Source organism: Pinus tabuliformis, chromosome Q, assembly GCF_031772625.1.
Source record: "Pinus tabuliformis cultivar Carrire ecotype Pingquan chromosome Q, CPIR1, whole genome shotgun sequence".
Lineage (NCBI taxonomy): Eukaryota > Viridiplantae > Streptophyta > Pinopsida > Pinales > Pinaceae > Pinus > Pinus tabuliformis.
In genome coordinates this window covers 110695780-110707867 of record NC_142296.1, presented here as the reverse complement: position 1 = coordinate 110707867, position 12088 = coordinate 110695780, and the positions used below count along the sequence as shown (strand labels likewise).

At 40.0% G+C, this 12088-nt stretch overlaps 1 pseudogene across 1 annotated transcript in view; it reads left to right on the top strand.

The window, feature by feature from the left end:
• Window positions 1-1904: 1904 nt before the first annotated feature.
• Window positions 1905-12088, top strand: part of LOC149218475 (uncharacterized) — a 374924-nt pseudogene continuing 364740 nt past the window's right edge. The window contains exon 1 of the transcript XR_016249178.1: window positions 1905-2116. The product of XR_016249178.1 is annotated as an uncharacterized LOC149218475 (transcript). The remainder of the gene's footprint in view (window positions 2117-12088) is intronic.

Sequence of the window (12088 nt, the reverse complement as noted above, 5' to 3'; positions counted from 1 at the left end):
GCACATCATGGAAACATTCAACAACATCATTCAACAAGGATTCCCAAGAGGCTGGACAACTAGCCTAGCAATACCCCTTTTTAAAAGTGGAGACATTAATAATCCATCCAACTATAGAACAATTACGATCAATCCTTTGTTTGCAAAGCTTTTCGGCAGCATGGCAGAAAACAAAATTAGTAAGTGGCCAGAAGTAAAAGAAAATAGGGCAAGAGGAAAAGCAGGTTTTAGGCCGAAGAATTCTACAATGGATCATGGTATCACATTGAGACACATTGTTGAAAAGGTTTGGGAGGACAAAGAAGAAATATTTTGCTGCTTTGTTGACTTCAAAAAAGCATTTAATACAGTACCTAGGAATAAGTTGTGGCGTAGAATGGAAGAACTTGAAATTCCTGTGCATTATAGAGCCGTTGTCCATAGACTTTATGAAGAAGTGAAAGTCAAAATTAGAGCCTCAGCAGGTATTTCAGAAAGTTTTAGAAGTGACATTGGAGTCAAGCAAGGTTGCCCTCTATCCCCTACTCTTTTTGGTTTATATATTGATAAATTGGAAGAGTGGTTAAATCTACAAGGTGGAGATGGTGTTCGGTTGGGGAAGTTTGTGATAAAGCTTATTTTATATGCTGATGATATTGTATTGATTTCTAAATCGGTCCATGGATTGCAAATGCACTTATATGCCCTTGAGCATTTTTGTAGAGCAGTAGGGATGCAAGTCAATACTAGCAAAGACCAAAATAATGATTTTCTCTAATAAACAGAAGCAAAGCCAACATACTTTCTTATTTGAAGACAACATTCTTGAAAAAGTAAATGAGTACAAGTACCTTGGGATTGATTTCAATAACAAACTCAATTGGGAGGACTGTAGAAAGAAGAGAATTTTAGGAGGGTGGAAAGCATTATATGCTCTTCAAAACAGAGGTAGAGAGGCAGAGTTATGGGATTGGAAAACAAATAAGTGCTTTTTGGACTCTTAGTTTGTCCAGTGATGCTATATGGGTGTGAATTGTGGGCTAGCCGCACCCCCGTCTCAAAATGGAAACAAATTGAAAAAATCCAAAAACGCTTGATTATGACCAAGTTCAAAATAAAAAGTTCAGTACCTTATGAGATAATGTTGAGTGAAACAAGGGCAACTCCCATTGAAGCAATTGCTATGGTGCGGCTTATAAGATATCTAAAAAGAATTGAGCAAATGAGAGTAGGTAGGTGGCCTAATGTTATCTTCAATGAAAGCATGAGTGAAAGAAAGAAAACATGGATGAAACAAAACTACATATGGATGCAAAAATGAAATATCTACCTCAATTCCTGTCCCACAAATAGCAAAGAGCTAAAGGATTTTGTTATGGAGAAGTTTTGTAAAAAGGTATGGGGAAAAGAGTTAGGTAGAAAGAAGAAATATTACATTGAGGAATTCAACCCTACGTGTGATCTACAACAAAAAGAGTTGATTGGAGCTAACATTTCGTGGAGGGCAAAGGTTTTTATTGCTCAATTAAGGACCAACTCGCATCAACTTTGGTGTGAAACAGGATGGTGGAAAAGGCCTAAAGAAGCTTAGGAAGAACGAGTGTGTACATTTTGCATCGCTGATGCTGTGGAATCAGAAAAACATTTCATTTTGGAATGTGATGCACTCAAAGACATCAGAGAAAGTTATGAGAACATGTTAGCATCAGTATCTTGGCATTGTCTATTTAGCGAGGGGATTGTTGGAAGATTGGGCCAGCTCATCATCAATTTAAATCGGAAAATGATTGAATTGGAAAAATGAAAAACATGAACAGTCTTATAGACTATTTTTAATGTAATAAACCTTAAAAATATCATTTCATTTCATTTTAGTATAGTACCATTATTGTGGCCCGCACTGACACGTGTCCCGGTCCCTAGTTAAACTACGGCCTCTCGAAGCTCCGGTCCGAGGAAAAAAACTTCTCATGGCAAAAGAAGCATAAATAAGACGATACGGAGAAACAGGCGGATGTTGCAGGTCCGTGGATCGATCCATTGACACTCATCTGCCATTGTTACTTTGAAACTCATGGCTACAGCGCCCGGCGACTACCTGCATTTCAAGGGGCACGTGCCTCTTCATCATATTTCGGTAGGTTATCTTTATTCTTATTAAGCCACATCACTTTAAATTCGTCAGAAGATTCAGCTAAATTCGCCAATAGTTTCAGTTGAACTCGGCAATTGCTTAATTCAACTCATAACTGGTACGGCGTAAATGTATAATACGAAGCAGCGAATTATTTGCTTGGGAATTTGGAGGACCCTTATTTAATCATTGCATTAATATAGTTTACCACAAATGTTAGTGGTGAGTCAGTATGTTTGAAGCTGCCCGGATCATTTTCGTGAAATTTACCTCAACAGCTACTGGGAAGTGGCCCTAAGTAGAATATTAAGTTGTTTCAAGTTCTTTGCTCCTAAATTCCATGGATTTAAACAAATTGTGGACGAAATTCCAACACAATGAATTCCAATTGTTAAGAATTCGGGGATGCATCGTTTAAAACCACGGAATACTATTTGTTAATTTATTTATCTATTCATTGAAACGGAGAGTATTTTTACTAAAAGGGAGCTGCGGCTGAACTGTACAGCCAGATAATACGAAATAGAAGAGGGAAATCGGAGATCAGAGTTTCAAACATACCAAAAATTTCAAAACAAGTGTCAACTATTAGAGTAGATTTAAAAGTTCTGGCACAATAACTAAAGGTTCTGCTGGTATTAGGCCCAATGCACTGATCTAAAACTAACACAGATTTAGAAAACATAAGAGAACTTGAGCTTAAATGAACACATGTCCACTAAGGGCTTCTTGCTTGATATCTCCCTAAAGAGAAAGCTCCAGGGCTGTGTTTCCATTTTCCTTTGTCTTCATATATCTGCCGGGCTGTTTCTTCTTTTTCGACTACAACTCTAGCAGATCCAATGGAGAATTTTGGTTGAGCCGTCCAAGATCGGGAATTTTTTGCCAAACCAAGCACCGATTGGTTTATCATACTCAAATCTGCTTCCAATTTCTCAATCTGTTGGCTTTGACGAGCCATGATGCATGTAACTCTTCATTCTTGGTCTTTTAGGTACTGAGCTGAGAAGACATCTTGCTGTTGAGACGAGCCAACGCCACTCCGCCGTCCTCCACTTTTCTAGCATTTCGTTTTTGGGCCCCACGTAACTTGGTAATCTCACATTGGATGCAGTGACTAGAATGCCAGTACACATCCAAACTCAAATGCTTGAAGGATGGCTCCAGAGGAACTATTTGAAATAGTCTTGGAGAGAACATTGGACCCCTATGCAAAGCTCTTCTCCACCAAAAGCCGCAAGCAAAGAACTAGATATCACTTGCAGAGCCCCTATCCGAGTGCAGCAAGCCACAAGGAGGGGCAAGCTAGAAGACAGATGAAATCCACCATAAATTCTAGAATTTGCCAAGGTCCTTCCCAACAATAATTCCACCTTCATAGCCTAGCTCCATACGATCGAGAATAAATTTTAGATCCTTGCCAAGAACCATGAAGTGTGCAAATGGAGATCTTTTAGGCAACCAATGAGAACCCTTCATTTTCCTACTTTGACTTGGCATTAATTTGTGCTTTCGGGTTGCTACTTTCTCTTAATCCTACGAAATTAGGGCTACACGTGTCACTTATAACTTAGCAATTATGCTGCCTAAGTGGTGATTCCTTGATGGTTGGTTTGTTATCTTGTCAAGTGTCTTCTCTTCATTTGGTCTTTGACTTCTTCTTATAGAGAAGGCTAGTTGCTTCTTAGGGTATCAACATTTAGTGCCTTTAGATCCCCTTTGCAAAAGCTTGAAATCAGGGCCAACTTTGAATAGGGGAAAATACCTATATGACCATTCTTGCCCTTGCTCTTGGGTTTATTGCCTGAGTGATCACAGGGGCAAGTGTTCTTATATTGATTTACTAATATGTTGGTTGCATTGGTTGTATGATTATACTTAGTATTTGCATAGTGTGACATACATGTTAGAGTAGGATGGATTGCATACTCATTTTTTTGCAGTAGAATTTAATGCCATTTCTTGTTCTCATGTTAGATTAGGTGCATTTAGACTTGCATCTTTAAGTAGATTTTATTTCTTGTTGATTTTTATGTCTTCAGCCGGTAGCCAACAACCCCTTGCAGCCACTTGATAGCTTGATGTGCTACTATTCTCCGCCACCTGAGCCAGCCATTATGCGCCCTTGCTCATTTGTTATGATCGTATGTTTGAAGGTGGGCTTTCCAAGCCCGAAGGTATGGCTTTTCATTATGTACTTGGGTGTTTATGCTTGCTTTTCTTGGGCACATTTGGACATGGATTAGTGGGGGGATTCGGTGGAAAGAATGGGTGGATTGTATTCTTGTTCCCTTACCTCAACTTGGGGGTTAATCTTGTATCCTAGTCCCGTGGGTCTCCTTTATTAGCTACTAGCTTTAGAAGTGGCACTACATGGGAAACCCCGATTTTCGTTGCATGGTCCCACTTCTCGATACCACATATCTCACTCCCCTTCGCTCATTATAATCCCTTTTTACATTTTCCCCATCTGGGTCCACATTTGCCCATTGGGTCCACAAGGTATTAGCCTCTCCCTTCCCTTGTCCACACCTTGGGTTGGGCCTGGAACGATGCCTCAGAGGTTGATGCAATTAAAAAGAAAGATTAAAGCATAATTTGGATACTTATAATAGGAAATGTGCCACAAAATGCAAAATATGGCCGGGACATTGTTGAGATTTGGTAGCTTGGGAGGTACTCCAAGCCCTAGGGTTTTGGGTTTGGAGGTTCGAGCACCACAAATGGCTTTGTGGGCTTGAAACCCAAGCATGCGGGCTTTGCACCCAAGCTGGTGGGTGTGAAACCATGAGGCATTTGAGTGATTTGACACATGGAGGTGTTAGAGGACCCTTAAAAGAGAAAGGGGCAGTGAAAAAAACTCAAATCTGAGGTGTCTGTGATGAGATATTGATTTTTATGTTTGGCTGTAGGTTAATGTGGCATACAAGTCAGGTCAGCTTGAGGTTTGTGTGCCACATGGGCAGTTTGATGGAGCCACATGGAAAGGTATAAAAAGAAGTGAGATGTGAGGCATTCCACTCACATCCAAGTGCATCTATCTTATAGATAATACATCTGAGGCAACCACAACTAGGAGAGGAGGCTAGATGTGGAGCTTGTGGATTGGTTTTGTGTCTTTCTACTTTGTCTTATAGGGCCAAGTTGAGCAGTAGAGGCAACCGCATGCTTGAGGGAGGATTTGACTGGTGTTTGGGTGAGTTTATGGTGTGGTTTTCTCTCCTATAGGTGGTTGCATCTCTGGCTATTTGCTACAGGTAGGCTGCAGGCCTAATCTACCTTGGAGAGGGGGTGGAAAGGCTGTGGTATTGGTTGAGCAATGTTACTTGGGAGCGGGAGTGGGAGTGACCATTTTCAGAAGCTCCCGGTTTGGGAGCGAATCTGGGAACGATTTTTTAAAAATATATATACTTTTTATATTTTTTAATTTTTGATACATATATGTCAACAAAAACATGTAGAATGATGAATTAGATATAAAAAACATAAAAAAGCATAGATTGATCATTGAACCATATCACATCAATCATCTAGAAATTATAATCTTCATCAACCATGTCCACAAGTTAGTAAAATACATATTACAACTGCAACATATTGAGTCTCGTGAATCATGATTCATCAAATTCAATCTTAAAGTTTCAACTTCAAGCTTTCAAAATTGAAAATTCAATATATAACATTTATCATCATTGATCACCAAAGTTGTACTTGTAAGCTAAGTTTAACCATTACAAGAAGTAATATCTTAGATATTTCTAAGTCCTAACTTCTAACTGTTAACATGAAATGAAATGTTATAAAATGAAACATGAATAATGAAATGAAATGAAACAACTTTAGTCTTTCACGAAGCATCATATTCATAATTCACAATCATTACCAATGAGTTATAATTGCCAACTTCAAACTTCAAATTTTCATTGTCACAGTCATATATTGTTTACAAAAAATATCATTATGATATGAAAGAGTCAAGAGTCAAGAGTCAAGAGTCAAGGACTCAAGACTCAACAGTTATGAAAACTAATAGAAACTAGAAAAGACAAGTAAACTATAAATCTACATGTGGCCCTTGCCATGAGCGTCTCCAGGAGTATAAGCAGGTCGTGGTGGTCTTCTAGGAGTCTCCCACATAGACCGACGACCAGAACTAGAAGGCACATGCCCTCCACGTGAGGGTGTAGATGGAGGTGGCGACAACAAAGGAACAAGACTCGGACCTCGAGCACTACTACTGGATGGTGGAGGTGGAGGTGGCATGGCTGCTGCAGCTGCTTCATCTTCATCCCTTATAAGTTCCTCTTCCAGTTCTTCAAGATGCACTATACCATCCTCCAAATTGTCATCCTCTGGGTGATTGTCCCAAATTTTATATGTGGGATCCTCATAAGCCCGATCACAGTAATGACTCAACAACCTCAAGTTGTAGTGCACATAAACCAAGCTTTCTGCTCGGTTTTCATTGAGTCTGTTTCTTTTCACATTGTGTATGAAGCTGTAGGAGCTCCAACACCTCTCTACAGAAGAAGTATTCACAACCTATGATAGAACTTTTTTTGCCAATTTTGGCAAAATTCCATGGCCGCCATATGTTTCCCACCATGTGAGAGAATCAAATCTGTCTTCGTCTTCCATTGCATGGAAGGTACCAAACAAACCAGTGCCATTGAAGTATTTGCCTATTTCAAGGCGCACAACTGCACATTCCTCCTTGTCAGGTATCAACTTTTCTAATCCTTGCAAATATCCACTAGTTACCTCTGCATCTAAATGGGGTTTGGTCCTAATCCTACCCCCTGGTGCAGGTTGGCCCAACCAAGATGTAGAGTAGTATTTTGGCGTAAGGATATACGCCAAGCAACGTAGTGGAAGATTAAGTCTATTCCACCGTTCACACACACAATCATGAATCAGTTTGTACAAGTCGGGATCTCTGTTATGAACAATATCTTTTATTTGCCCCAACATGGTATCCATTTGCTCATACACCTTGCCAATCACTGGTCTGTTTGTATCTGCAAATCGAATCATGTGATAAATGGGCTTGGTGAAATCCAATACTTGCCTCACACTTGTCCAAAACTGACCATCAAGAGCGGCCTCCTCCACCAGTTCAAAACCTTGCCTGTTAGCTGCATTTGTAGCCCTTTCCTTTAATACCCGCCAATGTGGACTTGATACCATGCTAGCCAATGACTCTCTTACTTTCAAAAGGCGCCTGAAGGTGAGGTAATAGCTACCAAATCTTGTCTTCGCAATCTTCAACAACTCCAATCTCGAGTGATTGCGGAAAAGGCCATGGGTATTGCTATGATTTGTAATAAATTTTATCATTTGTTTGCCTTTCTTGTACAAATCACCAATCCATTGGTATTGTGCATTTTTGTTCTTGACAACATCATGCATCAGAAGGTTCAATGTGTGAACCAAACATCCAGACCAAAATATGTTGGGGTATTTATCCTCAATAGTTGCTCCCGCTGCCTTACAATTAGGAGCGTTATCAGTGATGACTTGGATGACATTGTATGGCCCAATACGGTCAATTGTTTCAAGTAATGCTTCTGCAATGTTGATGGCGGTCCTGAACTTGTCTGAGTAATCATGTGCAATTAGAAAGATGGCACCACTAGCAGACACAGCAAGAACACTTATCAATGGCTTGCCTTTTACATTTGTCCATCCATCAGATACAATGGACACCCCATGGTCAGTCCAAGAACTTGTCATTCTATTCAAAGAATGTGATATTTTTGCTTTTTCATGATCAAGTCCAATGGTTCTTGCCTTGTCATACCTAGGGCTCTTGTATCCTTTAGGGGCATCATTTATGGCAGAAACCATTTCGTGCCAATAAGGTGAGCGAAGAACATTGAATGGTATCCCACATGCATAGAGAAACCTGTAAACCTTTGAATCCACATCATTCCTACACCCCTCATCAAGGAAATCTGATATGGTTCTACGCCTTAAACCTGATGACCCTGTGCCTCCATATCCACTGCCTTGGGAGGATGTTGAAGGAGTTCTTTGTGCTTGTGATTGTGAGCTTGGTTCAAAGAAACCCCTTGATTTTTTTGATTTGTATTGGGCTTCCTCCTCTTCCCTTATGTATTTGGCTCTATCCGCTGCTGACACCGCTGGACAAGTTTTGATTCCTATTTGTTTGTCTCCATCCCATGGCCTTTTCCCGCAGAGGTGTTTTCTGGCACGGGTGTATGAACCTGTGTAATCATTGTTGCAATGGGGGCAATGAATTTTAGTGGTTCCACCCCCTTTCCCTGCTTCAGGCCTATTAACATATTTCCACAATGGGGTTTGGTCTTGTTTAGTTTTTTGAGAGTCATGTTCACCCTCCTCCAGCTCCTCCTCACCGGGGTTTTCATCAAATCCACTTTCTCTAGCTTCTTCATCCCCCTCTTCATTTTGGCCCCTCCGTTTCCTACTCTCCAACACCATAATAACCATAAAAGGGACTAAGAAGAGGAAAATCCCAAGAAATATAGCCAAGCCCATGATGTTTGATATTTGTAGGCTTTTGAATCTGCAAATTAATTTAATTTATTTAGATTAATTAATTTAATAATTTTAATTTATTAATTTAATTTAGATTCATGATTTTTTTACTAAATATAGTTAATAAACTAAATTAAACTAACTAAATTACTACCTAACTAAATTAAACTAACTAAACTAACTAAATTACTAAGTTACTTACCTCTTTGCAGGCTTGCTCCTCGCTCCTCGGCACTTGCTCCTCGCTTCTCCTCGCTCCTTTGCTCTTGCTCTCATTCAAGTGATAATGAAATGTTTGTTTGCCCCATTGACTTTTTAAAACATATTTATTTATTATTATTATTATTATTATTATTTATTTATTTATTAATTATTATTGTTATTATTATTATTATTTTTTATTTAAATTTTTTTATTTTTTATTTTTATTTATTTCTTTTTTATTTTTATTTTTTATTTTTTATCTTTTATTTATTTTTTATTTTATTTTTTATTTATTTTATTTTATTTATTTATTATTATTATTATTATTTATTTATTATTATTATTATTTTTTAATTATTTATTATTATTATTATTATTTTTTAATTATTTTTATTTATATATATATATATATATATTTTGTTTGTTTGTGTCTGCGGCTTTTTTCCGCCTGGATTGCTCCCGGCGTCGGTCGATTCGCTCCCCAAGCGAATATTTAATGCTCCTGATCGATCCCGAGCGTTAAATATTCGCTCCGGGAGTGACGCTCCCGATGTTGCTCCCGAAATTGGCAGGGAGCGCAAGTTTTTTTATCGGGAGCGCGCTCCCGCCCGGAGCGCGGAATGGGAGCGGGAGCGCTCCCCCGCAACACTGTGGTTGAGTAAGGACCGTAGTTTGTTTAGGTAGACTAAGAGCTTGTTTTGATGTGCGGACTAGCCCAAAACAACATGCAAGTGTGGACAAAAGTTATTGGAGGGAGGCCGCAGTCTTGGATGAAGTTTGGAGGGTGTAGAAAGGTGTTGTAGCAGCTTGCCAACAACCCTAACCAATGCACCAGACTTGTAGGAGTAGACACCAACCCTTGAGGATGCAAGGTATGTATGGTTTGATGTATTTATATTGAGCGAATGCTAGTGGATGAGTAGAGGACTTGGTATTGGACACTTGTGGTATGTTGGAGGGTAGTGTGAGAGTGGACCAAGTGTGGCCTAGGGTAGCACCTTATTGGACTAAGGTAGCTGCTAGAAGAGGCAGAGAAGTGGAGTTCAAGGTTTGGCCAACCAGGAGTAGTTTGTGGACAGTCTATGTTCATTGTTGGAAAAACGACATTTGACTGTGATAGGTGGCAACCCTCCTACCCTATGTTAGTCTTCATTGGAGCAACACAGGAAGACTATAGTGGGAATAAGTCCCTGAGTAGCTGAGGAGTAGCAGTGGGCAAGAAGTCTCAAAGTGTTGTGGTCTTGAAGGACGAAGGAGCAGCTAGTGAGCGTGAAGATCATGTGTTGGGTGTAGATGGACTTATGGTCAGTTAGAGGGCAAATTGGAGAGTCGAGTTCAGTGGCCTAAAGGAATTGGTGCATTGATAGAGGCAGGTGCTGCAAAACAGAAGCGAAGGACTCGTAGTGTACAGGATACGACAAAGCAGTTGTGATTGCATGCTACATCAACTAGACTGTCAGTGTATCTTGTATCTTGTATTCTTGTACTAGTGGATGTATGAGGGCCATTATCCCTGGTACAGGAGCCCTAAACTATTGTATTTTCAATTTGATTAATATAACGAAGTTGGGTTGTTATTGAAATTGTCAAAAGTTGTGTATATTTTGTGCAATAGTAGATTTATTGCTGTATATTATTCCGCTATGCAAAGTAGTCTTGTTGTGATACTTGGATTGGTAGTGTCAGTGATTTAAGATTCTATCCTAGACTCCAATATTGTGAAAAAACAACATACATAAAAATTTAGCACGTGGGTAAAAGCCAAGCATGAGCTCTACCCCATTACTATGGCCATCACCTTGGTTCCTAGGGTTGCTATGAGTGCCCTCTGCATCATTAAAGAACCCATGATTGTGCCGACCCCTAGTGGGCGATGAACTGCCCAACCTTAAGGGGGTAATCACTGCTACGTCATACACATCATGCTCTCATCCCCTTGAGCCCCAAGCAGTATAATCAAGAAAAATCAATAAAAGACAAAAGGCATATCAGGAAGGATGAAAAAACAAAGGCCGGGGTGACTCATGTACCACAATTGCTCCCCCTAAATTCATACACTGCCCTCATCATAACTACCCTTGTACCATGGCATGTGGTTTGGAGCCTTCCCTCTTGCCCCCACTCCATTCCATCATTATTTCACATGACACCTGCCATTTGATGGATGTACCATGGTCCTATCACTCCCTTAGAGGTTGAAACCACCTAATAGGTCCCTTCATTAACCTCTCTTGTCGAGCAAGGTAAGACTCGTACATTTTAAAGCCCATTTTGGAAGGGCATGCCATTATGAGGTGCCTACTTCTGCCTTGTATTAACAAACTTGTTTACTCAATTGCACTAATGATTAATTATTCTGGAAGGTGAGGAGACACATTGGATCTTATACATGATTGCAGGTGGGTCTTCATCTTGGACTTGGTTTCCCTATACGAGGTCCAAGCCCTCAAGAGGGTCATAATGGCATTTGTAGGGTGAGTGTTGAAAGTTGTGGGCCTCCACCGTAGCAGAGCATTGATTGCCACACCATGGGCTTCTTCAGCACCACACATTGCTTGTTCATGCCCCAACCATACAAAGATGATGATGCACTTGGACCACGTTGCCTAGCCGACCACACATTTGCACCCGACACTTGGCGTAGATGAGGTTTTGTCTCTTCTGAGGAGACATGGGAGGGCATGTGTCATCTTCTAGCCCTCATTGATGGAGCATCGACTTGTTATTGAACCACTTGGAGACCCATGAGACCCATTTGGAACCCACTGAGCCCAACTTGGGGTTTGGAGATGTTTTGCAGCATTTGGAGGGCATCCCCCTCTTATTCATCACTTTGGAGGCCCTCACCCTCATTCTCAACACATGAGGCCTCAATGCTAGCCTTGGAGAGCACTTCGCATTAATTACATGGGCTAAAAACAAATTAAATAATAATTAATGTAAAGCTATCTTGGTTGGCTTGTAACCAAGGGTTTGTTACTTTGTTTTAACACTTTAGGGGCTTCCTCATTAGGAAATTCGAACTCATTAGGATTGTATAAATAAGAGAGAGTCTCTCTCACTTTGGATCGATTGTATAAATAAGAGAGAGTCTCTCTCACTTTGGATCATCACACTTGGGATTTTTAGCCCTCTCATTAGAGATTTTCGGCTTGCAATTTTGTGGAGAGATTTGGATGATTCTAATGCATTTTGATGTTTGGAAAAAAGTCGTTATCTTTCTTGGAGCTTCTCTTTGGCAAATTGATGGAT